Genomic DNA, 12,500 nt, shown 5'->3' with positions numbered 1-12,500 from the left:
GTCAGCGGAATATTACTAAATGGGCGCTCTCTCTCTCTCTCTCTCTCTCTCTCTCTCTCTCTCTCTCTCTCTCTCTCTCTCTCTCTCTCTCTCTCTCTCTCTCTCTCTCTCTCTCTCTCTTCGTTCGTCGTATGCATGGGTATTTTCAATTTAGTGTATTCTTAGTTTGTCTGTATTTCTTTGCATATTAGTGGAGAAGAGACCGACTTTGCCTCTCCTTTCTTTTTTCGCTGTTCCTCATTAAAAGTTACTATTCCCTCTTTACCTATTTTTTTTTTTAACTGTCTTTCTCAGCTGTTTTTCTTAAGTAGAGAACTACTTGTGGTGTTCTTTTCTTAAGCTATGCTATGATGCGCTGTGCTGTGCTGAGGGAGGCACACCCGCAAACGCCTCTAGTAATACGGCAGAATCTCTTTAATGTTGTTCTCCGGTATTCTTAACTGGCCCTAATTTATGACACGGAAAAAAAGAACTATGTAATGTATCCCGCATAATTGTAATAAGTACGAAGTGTATCTCCTGGTGGCAGCCGTGCTTTCCACCATCTGTTGAATGTAGTGACCCTTTGAAGTCACTACATTCAACACTACATTCCTCCTCCTCCTCCACTAACTTGACGTATTCCTCTTGCTTCTCAACCTTCACGTGTTTGACTCTGTTCTCCATTACAGACAATTTCCACATTTCATGCCAGCGTGCACAGTTATGTATGGAAATGAAGTTAGCGTTTTCCTTCAGACTTCTACTATTTAAAACTCAGTTCATAGGAACGGTCGTAATACTTGCCAATTTTCACTGCAATGATTTTCAATAGACTGTTACCATACCTTAATTAAAACTTTTGTGTAAAGTAATGAATTTCTAGCCCTACCATTACAAAATATCTTAAGCTTAATAAAATAATTTATTATGCCCAGAATAATACTAAATTGGTACTTTGGTATTAAAGTGTACAGCTGACAGGAGCATGCCAATGATCTCAGCTCTGGGTTCTTACTTTTGTATATCTGGTTGTCATTCCCTATAAACCAAATTACATACCACATCCGTTTCGGTCCGTCATTTCCTACATACCTGGGTACACCGTCCATTCTGTGGTCAGTATCATACATCGTGTAATGTTACGTGCTATACTTAGCGAATTATATGGACATGTTTCGTTACACAGCTGGAATGCGTGCTGCAATAAATCTTATTCATTGGTAGCGCAGTAAAAAAAAAGAGCATTATATGACATTCTGGTTGTATCTTGTGCATCTTTCAGGCACACGCTACTTCTACTACTATAACCCCCTCTGACGAAACACTATGAAACTGCAGGCTTTCTATTCCTACGTCCCCTGAAATTTAAGGCACAACTATTTCCCAGGTCAGATGAATTTGCTGGACTGGAGCCCAGAGCTCGTCATGAGTTAGGTTATTACAGCAGATAATTTAGTTCCACGATGACTGACCCGATATTATGGAAATTTCTATTAAGTATACTCGCACTAAAGAACAGCGAGTGAACATACTAAATCCCTTGACTTCACAGCTATCGCGGTAATTCAGTCCTCAAATAACCACCATTTCCTTATCCTCCTGAATCCGCTTCCTCTATGTAATCTACGCTATCTTTCACTCTTCAGCGTTTGTATGTCTCAATAATACAAAGGGAAGAAAGCGACATGAGTCCAATACTGCCACGATAGGATCTTTCTAAGATTTTTTAATAGAGATGAAAGGAAAGATAAAATATCCTCTTATATGTATAATTCCTCTGTTACAAGGTGGTGGCGTGTCGGTGGGTGTGTTGGATCAACCACGAATCGCCACAAGGTTTACAAAAACACATGGCGAGAAACCGGACGAATGGGCAGTTTCTCGTGAGATGGGGGAAGCGGAGAGCAAGATCCGGTATCCTGTGGCACACACCACTGCTCCAATAAATTTTTGTTCTTGGACCAGACATACTCAGGAAGGACCCAGCCATTCAGAGAGGTAAAAAGTACTCTTGCCGAAGAAAATGAAATTAAGAAACATAATCAACTTTAACATTATTATAAGAAAGTTCTTTTGCGAGGAAACACAATTAAGAAAACTTAAAGACGGCTTGGCTATATCCACCTACTCCTTAAAGATCTACACACTGTACAAGTGAACGATACATTGACAAACAAAAAATAATGAAAAAAAACACACAGAAGGATTAAATGTCCGTCCAAGTACCGAGCATTTCATCACAATATATAATCAAAGTGGAGCGTATGTTTTACTTCGTTATCCAAGTTACGCATCACAAAAAAAAAAAAAAACTGGAATTCTTTACCTTTATCGACATGAGAAATTGTTCCCAGAATCTCGCAGCTTACCGAGACATCGCGTGTGTGCGTGTGCGTGTGTGCGTGCGTGCGTGTGTGTGCGTGCGTGCGTGTGTGCGTGTGTCCGTGTGTTACGGAGAGAGAGGTATTTACTATTATCACCAAAAATAATATACAAGGGAACTTGACAGTATTTAAAATATTTCCGCCATATATATATATATATATATATATATATATATATATATATATATATATATATATATATATATATATATATATATATATATATATATATATATATATATATATATATATATATATATATATATATATATATATATATATATATATATATATATATATATATATATATATATATATATATATATATATATATATATATATATATATATATATAAGCGGAGAGAACAGATGAAATCCTAGCGGCGCCGAATACAACACAGATGGCAACGAATCTTCCTATTCCGAACCGAAGCCTAAACATTCCCAGCTTAAATGCTCGCCCTATACTGGACCGGCATGCAAACGTGGGATGAAGGGGATGAAGGCCCCTGGTTAATATTCGGCATATTCTTTTAGCCGGGCCGTTTCTGTTAACCAATGGACCAGCTGTTCCCTTTTATTTCTTTCGCTTTTCATATACCTTCACTAAATGGCAGGATATTTTGGTAGTTTTGTTTTACCGGCCTGTCGAGGGCAAGCATTTCTGATGAGTTTTGTGCCGTACAACACACAACAGGGAAGCAGAATACAAAGAAAAGGAAAACACAGAAAGGGAGTAAGGCAAAGTAGACGAGAGAGAGAGAGAGAGAGAGAGAGAGAGAGAGAGAGAGAGAGAGAGAGAGAGAGAGAGAGAGAGAGAGAGAGAGAGAGAGAGAGAGAGAGAGAGAGAGAGAGAGAGAGAGAGAGAGAGAGAGAGAGAGAGAGACGGGAGAAAAATGTAGTGATAAAGCTTCCTTCCAGCATCCTGCGCCCCCACAGTAATTAACGCTGCCTCGCTTCACGTGAAATAAGGTTTCCTCTCACATTAAAGAAACGGTTTCCACCCTCGTGCACTACGTCGCTACAACATCATGCGTGTGGAGGTGTGAGGCTTTCCACTGCACAGCCACCGCCGCGTCCAGACACCAGCGGGGAACACATGCAAGGGTCGCTAACAACAAATGCAAATGAGAGGGCATGACGTGCACACAGGACCGGCCCTCACCACCCCCCGTCCTGCTACCATCTGCCCGCACTCCTGTGACAGCCGCCGCGATGAGAGAGAATAACGCCAGTCTGGTTATCTTCGCGACGTCATCACAGAACTCCAGCTCATAACGTTATCTTGATGCTCTCCAAGTTACAATACGTGCAGGGATGAATGTAATTTCTGGAGTTATCTTCCAGGCGAATAAGAACTGTGCGTTGTAGGTCATTCCGCAAGGAGGAAGAGAGGGGTGTGCCTACATTATGACAGTTTCCTTCACCGCTCCCCTCCTGCTGGGACATTGCAGCCCCTCGCACTGCCTCAGGACCCAGAACATCCTGATTCTGGTATGGTGTCTTCCTTCTTTCCTTACTCCACACTCCTAAGTGCTCGTCTTTCACATTTTGGGAACAAAATATAAAACACATTTAAGGACAAAGTTGTATGGCACCCACTATTATAAAAAGTACAGTACATAAGGTTTAATTTCCTTTTGTAACAACATGAACAGTTTTCCATAGAACGAGACAGCGATGGCCATTAACACTGAAACTGCGAATTCACCATAAAAAGTCAATAAAATAATGTTGCCTCATATAAACACTAGAACAAGACCTGCCTTCAAAACAGCAATGACCATTAACACCAGAACTACGAACTTATTCCATCGATAAAAGACAACAAAACGATGCCGCACTACAAGTAATACTGCCACTGAAAAAGCAACAGTGCCTAAAAGCTGGCAAGTAACGACAAACCAGGAGGCATAAGATCACCCCCCCTCACACACACACACACACACACACACACACATACACACACACACACACACACACACATATATATATATATATATATATATATATATATATATATATATATATATATATATATATATATATATATATATATATATATATATATATATATATATATATATATATATATAAAATCGTCAGCCTTCCACTTGTCAGAGTATATACCTGTGCTTATTTCCACTTATTCTGTCCAGTCCTGATGCGGCAGGCGAAGTTTCCTACCACAACTTAATACGACTTGAGTGCGAGGAATACAATAATACTATATCGAGGGAGCGTCATCAATAGAGAGATCACACCAGTATTTAGTGTTGAGGCAATCTAGCGATCAGTGTCAGGAGGGGAATAGCAAGTGATACATATCCCCGAGAGGCCGCAGGCAAGACCACCCATCATCCCGGAAGGACTGAGTGCCTCCCCCTCATCCCCCAACGCCTGGATGTACCCAGAAAGCGAGCAACGATGGGTGCTGGTCGTTCCTCATCCCAGTCAATAAAAGTCAGTGGGAGGCAAGTCTACATCACCTGCAAGACCCTCCATCATCAATACTGGAGGAAAGAGAGCCGGAAACGTGTAAGCGAGTCTCCCAGAAGCAGCAGCGGCGGCGGTGGCGTGCACTAACTACAGAGGAAAATATAATGAAACTACCAGGGAGGAGGGAGAGAACACGTACATCCCCTCTGAAAGCCAGCCATCCGCCAGTCAAAGTAATTCCTTACAAGCCAGTCTCGCTTCTTGTTTTTATCCTTTCCTTTCTCCACTCCTCAAATTCTCACTGCACATGTATCCTGCAAATCTACTCCAGGCATGATCCTTTTCTGCTAAGCCTTTCCTGAATGAATGCTTCCTTTCCGCGTAATTCCCAGTAATTCCCACTAATATGAGGCGTCCCACGAGTCCTCTTCACCATCCCCATCCTAAGCACCATATTGTGAAACACTTCTGAGCCTTACCTCGAATATTTTCAAAAGGTTTTCGTTGATGTCAAAAGAGATCTTAAGAGTTTTCAATTATTCTAGTTATAGAGTAACATGATTTCTATATCATTAACAAGGGACGCTCTTGTGAGCATCCCACTAATGATCTCGATGGTCTTTCAAAATAATCGTGGCGAGCATTTCTGAAAACGGGCCAAAGCACAACACAAAGCATCTCAGCTCCTCAATAGCTCCTCTGTTTAGTATCAGCAGAGACGCAGCAGCACAACAGCGGATAAGGCGCTAGAGAGAAACATGCTGTAAAAAACAGGATAATAGGGGTGACACTCAAGCCACCTCACCTGTCTCATACACCTTGAGGTAATTAACTGGTCCCCTCTACCATATACATTTCCCTGCCTCTTTTGTATAGATCTAAATATTCATGTAGACCGACAGGTATGTCTCTGGCAGGTGGAGGACAGGCTCGATTCAATAACGAGTTAGAAACGAGGCGATAAATAACGAAAAAGGGTAACGCGGAAGAAATTTAAAGATGGAGAGAGACGGGGCGGAATTACAAGACATTAAGAAGAGTGGGGGGGAAAACTAATGACCCCTGGAATCTTTAAGGCTGATTCTGTCCTGTCCAGAGCCTCTATCAGCACCTCTATCCCAACCCGCTGTGCCTTTTCCCATCCTCCACTGCCAAGTCAACGCTGATGCACCAACATTACCAAGCGACTCCAGCGTGACGACGACCCACCGGCTCCTAAAACACCTCAACGCAATCACTCTTCTCTTTAATTCAATCTTTTCTCCTCATCCTAAGTCCCTTTTTTCCCTCTTTCTGAACTCTTCCTGAGCTTCCTCATTTCTATACTTCTTTATTTTATTTTTTCTGCTCACTAATCGATTCTTCTTGTGTTGCTTCTTTTCCTTCCTTCCTTCCTGCCTTCTTTCTTCTCCTCCTCTTTTCTTGCCTCATCTAAGAAACACACACACACACACACACACACACACACACACACACACACACACACACACACACACTACCAAGAACATTATTATTAGTTTTTTATACTACATCCACCTTTACAATGCACTCAGTACCAATGTTTCTTTATTACCAGGAACCCTAATAATAAGAACGAGTTTTCCCAATGCCCTCTTCTAACGCAACCCTTCCATTATCCCCCACACTAACCTACCCCTTTACCTTACGCATTCTGACGAGGACCCAGCAATATTCACACGGGGCTGAGCTATTTCCCTGACGCCAGCAGGAAAGACGTCCTCGTAACACCCCTCCCCCCAACCAACCACTCTCAAAAGTTGCGCGAATTATGAAAAGTTTTATTACAACGACCTCGTAAGATATTAACTGCCGCCTAACACTTGTGGAAACAGTAAGTAGTAAGGGGATAATGTGCGTGGAAATGGTGCTTAAGGTGCGTGGAGCTTACAGTACAACACGCAGAGATCGGGATTATTGCAACACCTGCGGGCTTATGTGTTCCATTGGGGTGTTGATTCAAGAATTATCGCTCCTCCTCTCGCAGGTATAAAGCATCGAGAAGGAGGAAGAGGAGGAGGATGAGAGAAGGTAACGCGTCAGTTTGCGACCCTATAAAGAATGTCTAATATTTTTTTTCACACTTCTCTCCTTCGCTTCGAAAACACGCACGTGCACATCCATATTCTCTCTCTCTCTCTCTCTCTCTCTCTCTCTCTCTCTCTCTCTCTCTCTCTCTCTCTTTCATATATATCACCATTTTTCTTATTCTTTTTCTTTAGCAATAGTATTTCCTGAATGTATTTTTTTTTTGAGATAGCGACAGAGAAAGGAAAGGGAAGTTAAACTAAGTTTCTCTCTCTCTCTCTCTCTCTCTCTCTCTCTCTCTCTCTCTCTCTCTCTCTCTCTCTCTCTCTCTCTCTCTCAACAATCGAGCACCCCGGGACTAACTTTGCACCAATTAGACGTGGCACACATCTCACGTGATCCATACAGTGAATAGGCTATCGTCGCTAATTAATAGCCTAAGTGTAATTAAGCCGGTTATTGTTCATTACCGTAATCATGACAAACGACCGCCACGCAAACCTGTGCGCTACTATATACCCAAACACACACACACACACACACACACAATGGCCCGTATCATTATATTATTGTTTGCCCTGATAGAAAAATATATGCAAGCTAATTGTGAAGGATTTGTGTATTCATTATGGGCTCTCTCTCTCTCTCTCTCTCTCTCTCTCTCTCTCTCTCTCTCTCTCTCTCTCTCTCTCTCTCTCTCTCTCTCATACACTCACAACCCCTCCTCCCCCACACACACACACAAACACACACAATACTCACGCAACTGCCGATACGTGTTAAATGTACGACTCATCACAAACCTGAAAAGAAAGAACAAAATGTTAACATACAAAACAAAACAAAAATCACGTAAACAGATGAAAAAAAAAAATAATAACGTTCCTGTGATTCTTGGTGGTGACGGTGGTGGTGACAACGATGACAACAGCAACTACACGGTACTATTAATAATAATAAGGTTCTGGATAACGAAAGGGCGAAGGGGAGTGAAGGAGATGGAGGACACTGAAAAACAGCAAATTAGATATGTGGAGAGAGAGAGAGAGAGAGAGAGAGAGAGAGAGAGAGAGAGAGAGAGAGAGAGAGAGAGAGAGAGAGAGAGAGAGAGAGAGAGAGAGAGAGAGAGAGAGAGAGAGAGAGAGAGAGAGAGAGAGAGAGAGAGAGAGAGAGAGAGAGAGAGAGAGAGAGAGAGAGAGAGAGAGAGAGAGAGAGAGAGAGAGAGAGAGAGAGAGAGAGAGAGAGAGAGAGAGAAACACTTGAGAATAAAAGAATGGGGAGGAGGAGGAGGAGGAGGAGGAGGAGGAGGAGGAGGAGGAGGAGGAGGAGGAGGAGGAGGAGGAGGAGGAGGAGGAGGAGGAGGAGTGGAGAAGTGGGCGAAGAAGAGGATGTATGAAGAGTGGAGCTGAAACAGAGGTGGGTGGCGATCTTGGGGATTTGTCGGGCAAGCACTTGTTTAGAAGACAACACCTGGATATAGAGTAGAGGACTGGGTGACTTTGAGCCGCGACGCACCTGGAGAAGAAACGATGCAGGCAAGAAAGGTGAGAGGATGCATCTAGTTAGTGCGGGGATGGAGGGCAGGGTGCAGGATGAAGTGTGGAAGTGAGGGCTGCATCTAGTTAGCGGAGAGGTGAAGCCCAACCAGCCGGAGGGAAGGAACACCTGGTGGGACGGAGATGTATCTTGTTAAGGGAGGTGTGAGAGAGAGAGAGAGAGAGAGAGAGAGAGAGAGAGAGAGAGAGAGAGAGAGAGAGAGAGAGAGAGAGAGAGAGAGAGAGAGAGAGAGAGAGAGAGAGAGAGAGAGAGAGAGAGAGAGAGAGAGAGAGAGAGAGAGAGAGAGAGAGAGAGAGAGAGAGAGAGAGAGAGAGAGAGAGAGAGAGAGAGAGAGAGAGAGAGAGAGAGAGAGAGAGAGAGAGAGAGAGAGAGAGAGAGAGAGTCAATGGCTGTACGAAAACATGAGACAAGAGAGGACTCAAAGAACATGCCTAATTAATGAAGATCTTACTCCAGAAAAAGCAGTCCAGGTATAAAGGGAAGAAAGACAAATTACTGAGACAGGTACGAGACCATGAAGGGCCACAAACACCTGAGGCAGGAAGGGAGAGAGATACAGAGGGAAATGCAACAATAAGCTGGAGGGAGCAGCGACTGGGGCGAACCATACCTGGCTAGCGAAGTGGCGACACCAGACTCGTATAGAGGATGTATAGAATGAGCAGCAGCACCACCAGGATGGCGTAAGTCACCGCCACGGCGTGCTGTTCTGTCCCTCTGGGCATCTTGAGCCTCGTCCGTAAGAAGAGGGAGAGGAGAAAGAAAAATAGGTCGAAGGAGGACGAAGGGGTGACTGATGAGAAGAGAGATGAGGGTTCTCGGCGGGAGGAAGGGCGGAGTGGGAAGGGCGACTGGGGTGTACTGAATAAGTTGGGGGGGAGGTGGAAGAGGAAGAGGAAGAAGAATCAGGGTGAGGAGGAGGAGGTGGTGGTGGGTGATGGTGGTCACAGCGGGGTGTAAGGCAGAACTGATTGGCCAGACCTCATGCCCACATCTCCTCCCCACCACACCTGCCCTGCCAGCCTACCACTTGGTGCCTCCCTCCCCTGAGCCGCCGCCCCCTGCCAGCCTTCCCCTGTGCCTAACATACCCTCCACTCACGCCTCACCATTTGGGAACAAAACACCACCAACTGTTTGAACATCTTTGTGCCATTACCAGCCTGTCGATCCGCCACCAACCCTCCATGTTTTCTGGAAGACGAATAAAAAGAAAGACCAAGAAGAAAAACAAGAGACATACCAGAGAAAAGGAAACGAAGAGGAGGAAAGACGATAAATACTTGCTTAGTGACATGAAAGGACGAGAAGATCAAGCAATCCTCTTTTTACTACTCACACACCAGCTATCTCCTCCTCCTCCTCCTCCTCCTCCTCCTCCTCCTCCCTTAGTTTTTTTCGGGTTAATGTAAACAAACGGAACTAAATTATCCTCCTTGGCATATAGAAGGTGACGGCTACGGGGTTTGATTATAACTTTCTCTCTCTCTCTCTCTCTCTCTCTCTCTCTCTCTCTCTCTCTCTCTCTCTCTCTCTCTCTCTCAAGATGTAAAGGCTCGTGGATCATATTTCTCTCTTCTTTTATCTCTCTCTCTCTCTCTCTCTCTCTCTCTCTTCTTCCTCTTCTTCTTCTTTCTTCTATTTCCTCATCCTCATCCTCCTCCTCCTCTTTCCCCTCTCTTCCCCTGCCCAGCACTCAACTGACTAATGCGAACTCACCTCTTATCAGAGGCTCAGTTATAGACAGTAGATATTCAGGAGGAAGGAAGGAGGGAAGGAAGAAAGGAAAGGAAGGGGAGAGAAAAGGAACAAGGGATAATGAAGAATGAAAGAAGAGGAGGAGAGGAGTACAGATAATAGAGGTAAGGATAATAATTTACTAAGGGTAAGTATAGATCTGTCCTTAATGATTCTTCCAAGTCCCAATAACTTTTCCTTTTATCACCTTCGTCGTCTTAGTCGTCTGTTCCTCTTGCTGCCACGTCTCCCCTTACTCCTAATCCCGCTCCTCCATTAGCTGCACACTGTTTATCTTTGCTATTTTGGGGCCAAGGACGGACGCCGTATATTTCCATACTTGATTATATTACTGCTGCTACCACCACTACCACCACCACCACTACCACCAGCTCTTCTTTCCCCCTCCTTTACTTTCTCGTTACCCCCCACCTCCAGCTCTTTCTCTCCCTCCTTGTCTTCCTCCTCTCTTCGTTCATTGCCTTCTTTGTCACCTTCTTCCACTGCCAGATATTAGTTTGGAGACGAGAGAAATGGAACGAAAGAGTGGCCGCGAGGAATGCAGGGAGAGGAAGAGAGGGAGGGGAGGAGAGGAGAGGAACAGGGGAACAGAGGGAGGAAAAGAAAGATGTTTGGACAGAGCAAAAACAGTAATGGCAGGCAGTGACGTCACAAAGATAAGCGAACATCCCGCCAGCTGTAAAAGGGAGGGAGGAAGGAATGAGGAAGGGAGATACAGTAAGAGGGAGGAGACACTGTAGATGGATGTGAAAGAGAAAGGAGAATGGAGAGGAACTGGTTAAAATGGGAGACACACAAGGGAAAGACCAAAATGAGAGAGATTAAAAAATACAAGAAAAGGAGACACAAGTTTAGAAAATAGAAACAAAAGAGAAGAAGGAAAAGAAAGAGGAAAACGAAAGAGAAGTCAAGTTATAGCCAGGCCTAAAGAGGAAAGAAAATAATAAAATGGGTTAGGAGGAATATATACATAAAGAATTAGGCATATATTAAGATGGTGATAGAGTTAGAGTTAGAGATAGAGATATAAAAAAAGAGAATATAAGATTACGAAGAGGATAAAAGGAGGAGGGAAAGGTTAACATCTAAAGGTGAGAAAACAAATGATAAACAACATAAAACGCCTACCTATTATAACGAACAGGTAAATGAAAGCCAGACCATTAATATCAAGTTGTGAACGGTGGCGGTGAGCAATTAAGAAACGTGAAGACAAGCGGATAATTATGTCCTTTCCGCCACTCCACTCTCATCAACGTCATCTCGCCTCCACTCCCCTCCACTCCCTCTACTGCGCCTCACAAACCACTGATGTAATTTCCATCTTCCCTTATTTTTCCCTTAATTCTTATCCCGTTTTTTGCCACTTCCTTCCTTTTCATCAACATTGTCTTTGTGCTCCCTTCCCCTAAATCCAGATCCTCTTCCTCCAACTCTATCCTCCCGCCCTTCCTCCAGCAGTTTTGTCACATAAGCTGCCGACCGTTATTCCCCTCCCTTATTCCAACGCTGCAAACAAATAATGAAAACAAAAATAACCAACAATCGCTCAACCTTTCAACGGTGGAACCTCCAGTGAAATATTTGCTCGCGCTGAAATATTTGTTCTCTCTCTCTCTCTCTCTCTCTCTCTCTTTGCAGGAAACCAAGCAGCGCGTAACACCGACAGGGATATGCGCCCGACAAGGGAAGACAGCAATGTGTCACCATTACGTCGCCGCCAGTACACCACAACTGCCGCGCCACACCACTACCAGCACCACCATCGCCGCCACTACCATCACACTGCGATGCCAGATGTGCAAGAAAAAACATCACATCAAACCCTACCACACACACAATAGAAATAACACACGCATACGCAAAACAAGAAGGTCTCCGCACCCAACAACACCACTAACACCATCACCACCAGCAGAAGTCAGCCAGCAGCCGTTCCCGAGGAGACACGCATGAATGTGGACGTGCAGGAAGCCACCCTCTCTCTCCTTTCCTCACCGGCTTACCAAGACATGCACGCCACGCCGCCTTCAGGAATAGGAAGGCTGCGCTCAGGGACAGGAAGGGACAGGCAAGGGTTAGGGATGTGTGTAGGCGACTCCCTTAACTTAACCCAATTCCACCATCCGTTACAGGGGACGTGCTCGAGGCAAGAGAGAGGCAAGCAAGGCAGGTCAAAGGAAAGTAGGGGACACGAGGCAGAAATGAAGTGAATGTGGCTTTGCTTCTCACGGGCGATTAGAGGAAGGCATCTGGTGGCTAAGAGGCGAGATGGTTCACGAGCCTCGCCGCCATATGAGAGAGAGAGAGAGAGAGAGAGAGAGAGAGAGAGAGA

General features: G+C 44.3%; 2 protein-coding genes across 10 annotated transcripts in view; one reads left to right on the top strand and one right to left on the bottom strand.

Moving 5' to 3' along the window:
* Nucleotides 1-1,053, top strand: part of LOC123520720 (nucleoporin GLE1-like) — a 14,798-nt gene extending 13,745 nt beyond the window's left edge. For both annotated transcript variants that reach the window (XM_045283270.1, XM_045283269.1), the window contains one exon: nt 1-1,053. This exon is cut by the window's left edge and continues 1,712 nt beyond it. The gene's annotated coding sequence lies outside the window, so the exon portion shown is untranslated.
* The window catches only part of LOC123520718 (ligand of Numb protein X 2-like), a 157,465-nt gene that overhangs the window by 46,877 nt on the left and 98,088 nt on the right, over nt 1-12,500 (bottom strand). The window contains exon 1 of one of the 8 annotated variants that reach the window (XM_045283258.1): nt 9,019-9,407. The exons of the other annotated variants lie outside the window; for them this stretch is intronic. The gene's annotated coding sequence lies outside the window, so the exon portion shown is untranslated. Of the gene's footprint in view, nt 1-9,018; nt 9,408-12,500 lie in introns of those variants that run through there. 8 annotated transcript variants of the gene reach the window in all.

The sequence above is a fragment of the Portunus trituberculatus genome, chromosome 47 (assembly GCF_017591435.1).
Source record: "Portunus trituberculatus isolate SZX2019 chromosome 47, ASM1759143v1, whole genome shotgun sequence".
NCBI classification, from domain to species: Eukaryota; Metazoa; Arthropoda; class Malacostraca; order Decapoda; family Portunidae; genus Portunus; species Portunus trituberculatus.
The sequence above is the reverse complement of the archived record's forward strand: the minus strand, read 5'-3'. Positions and strand labels throughout refer to the sequence as shown.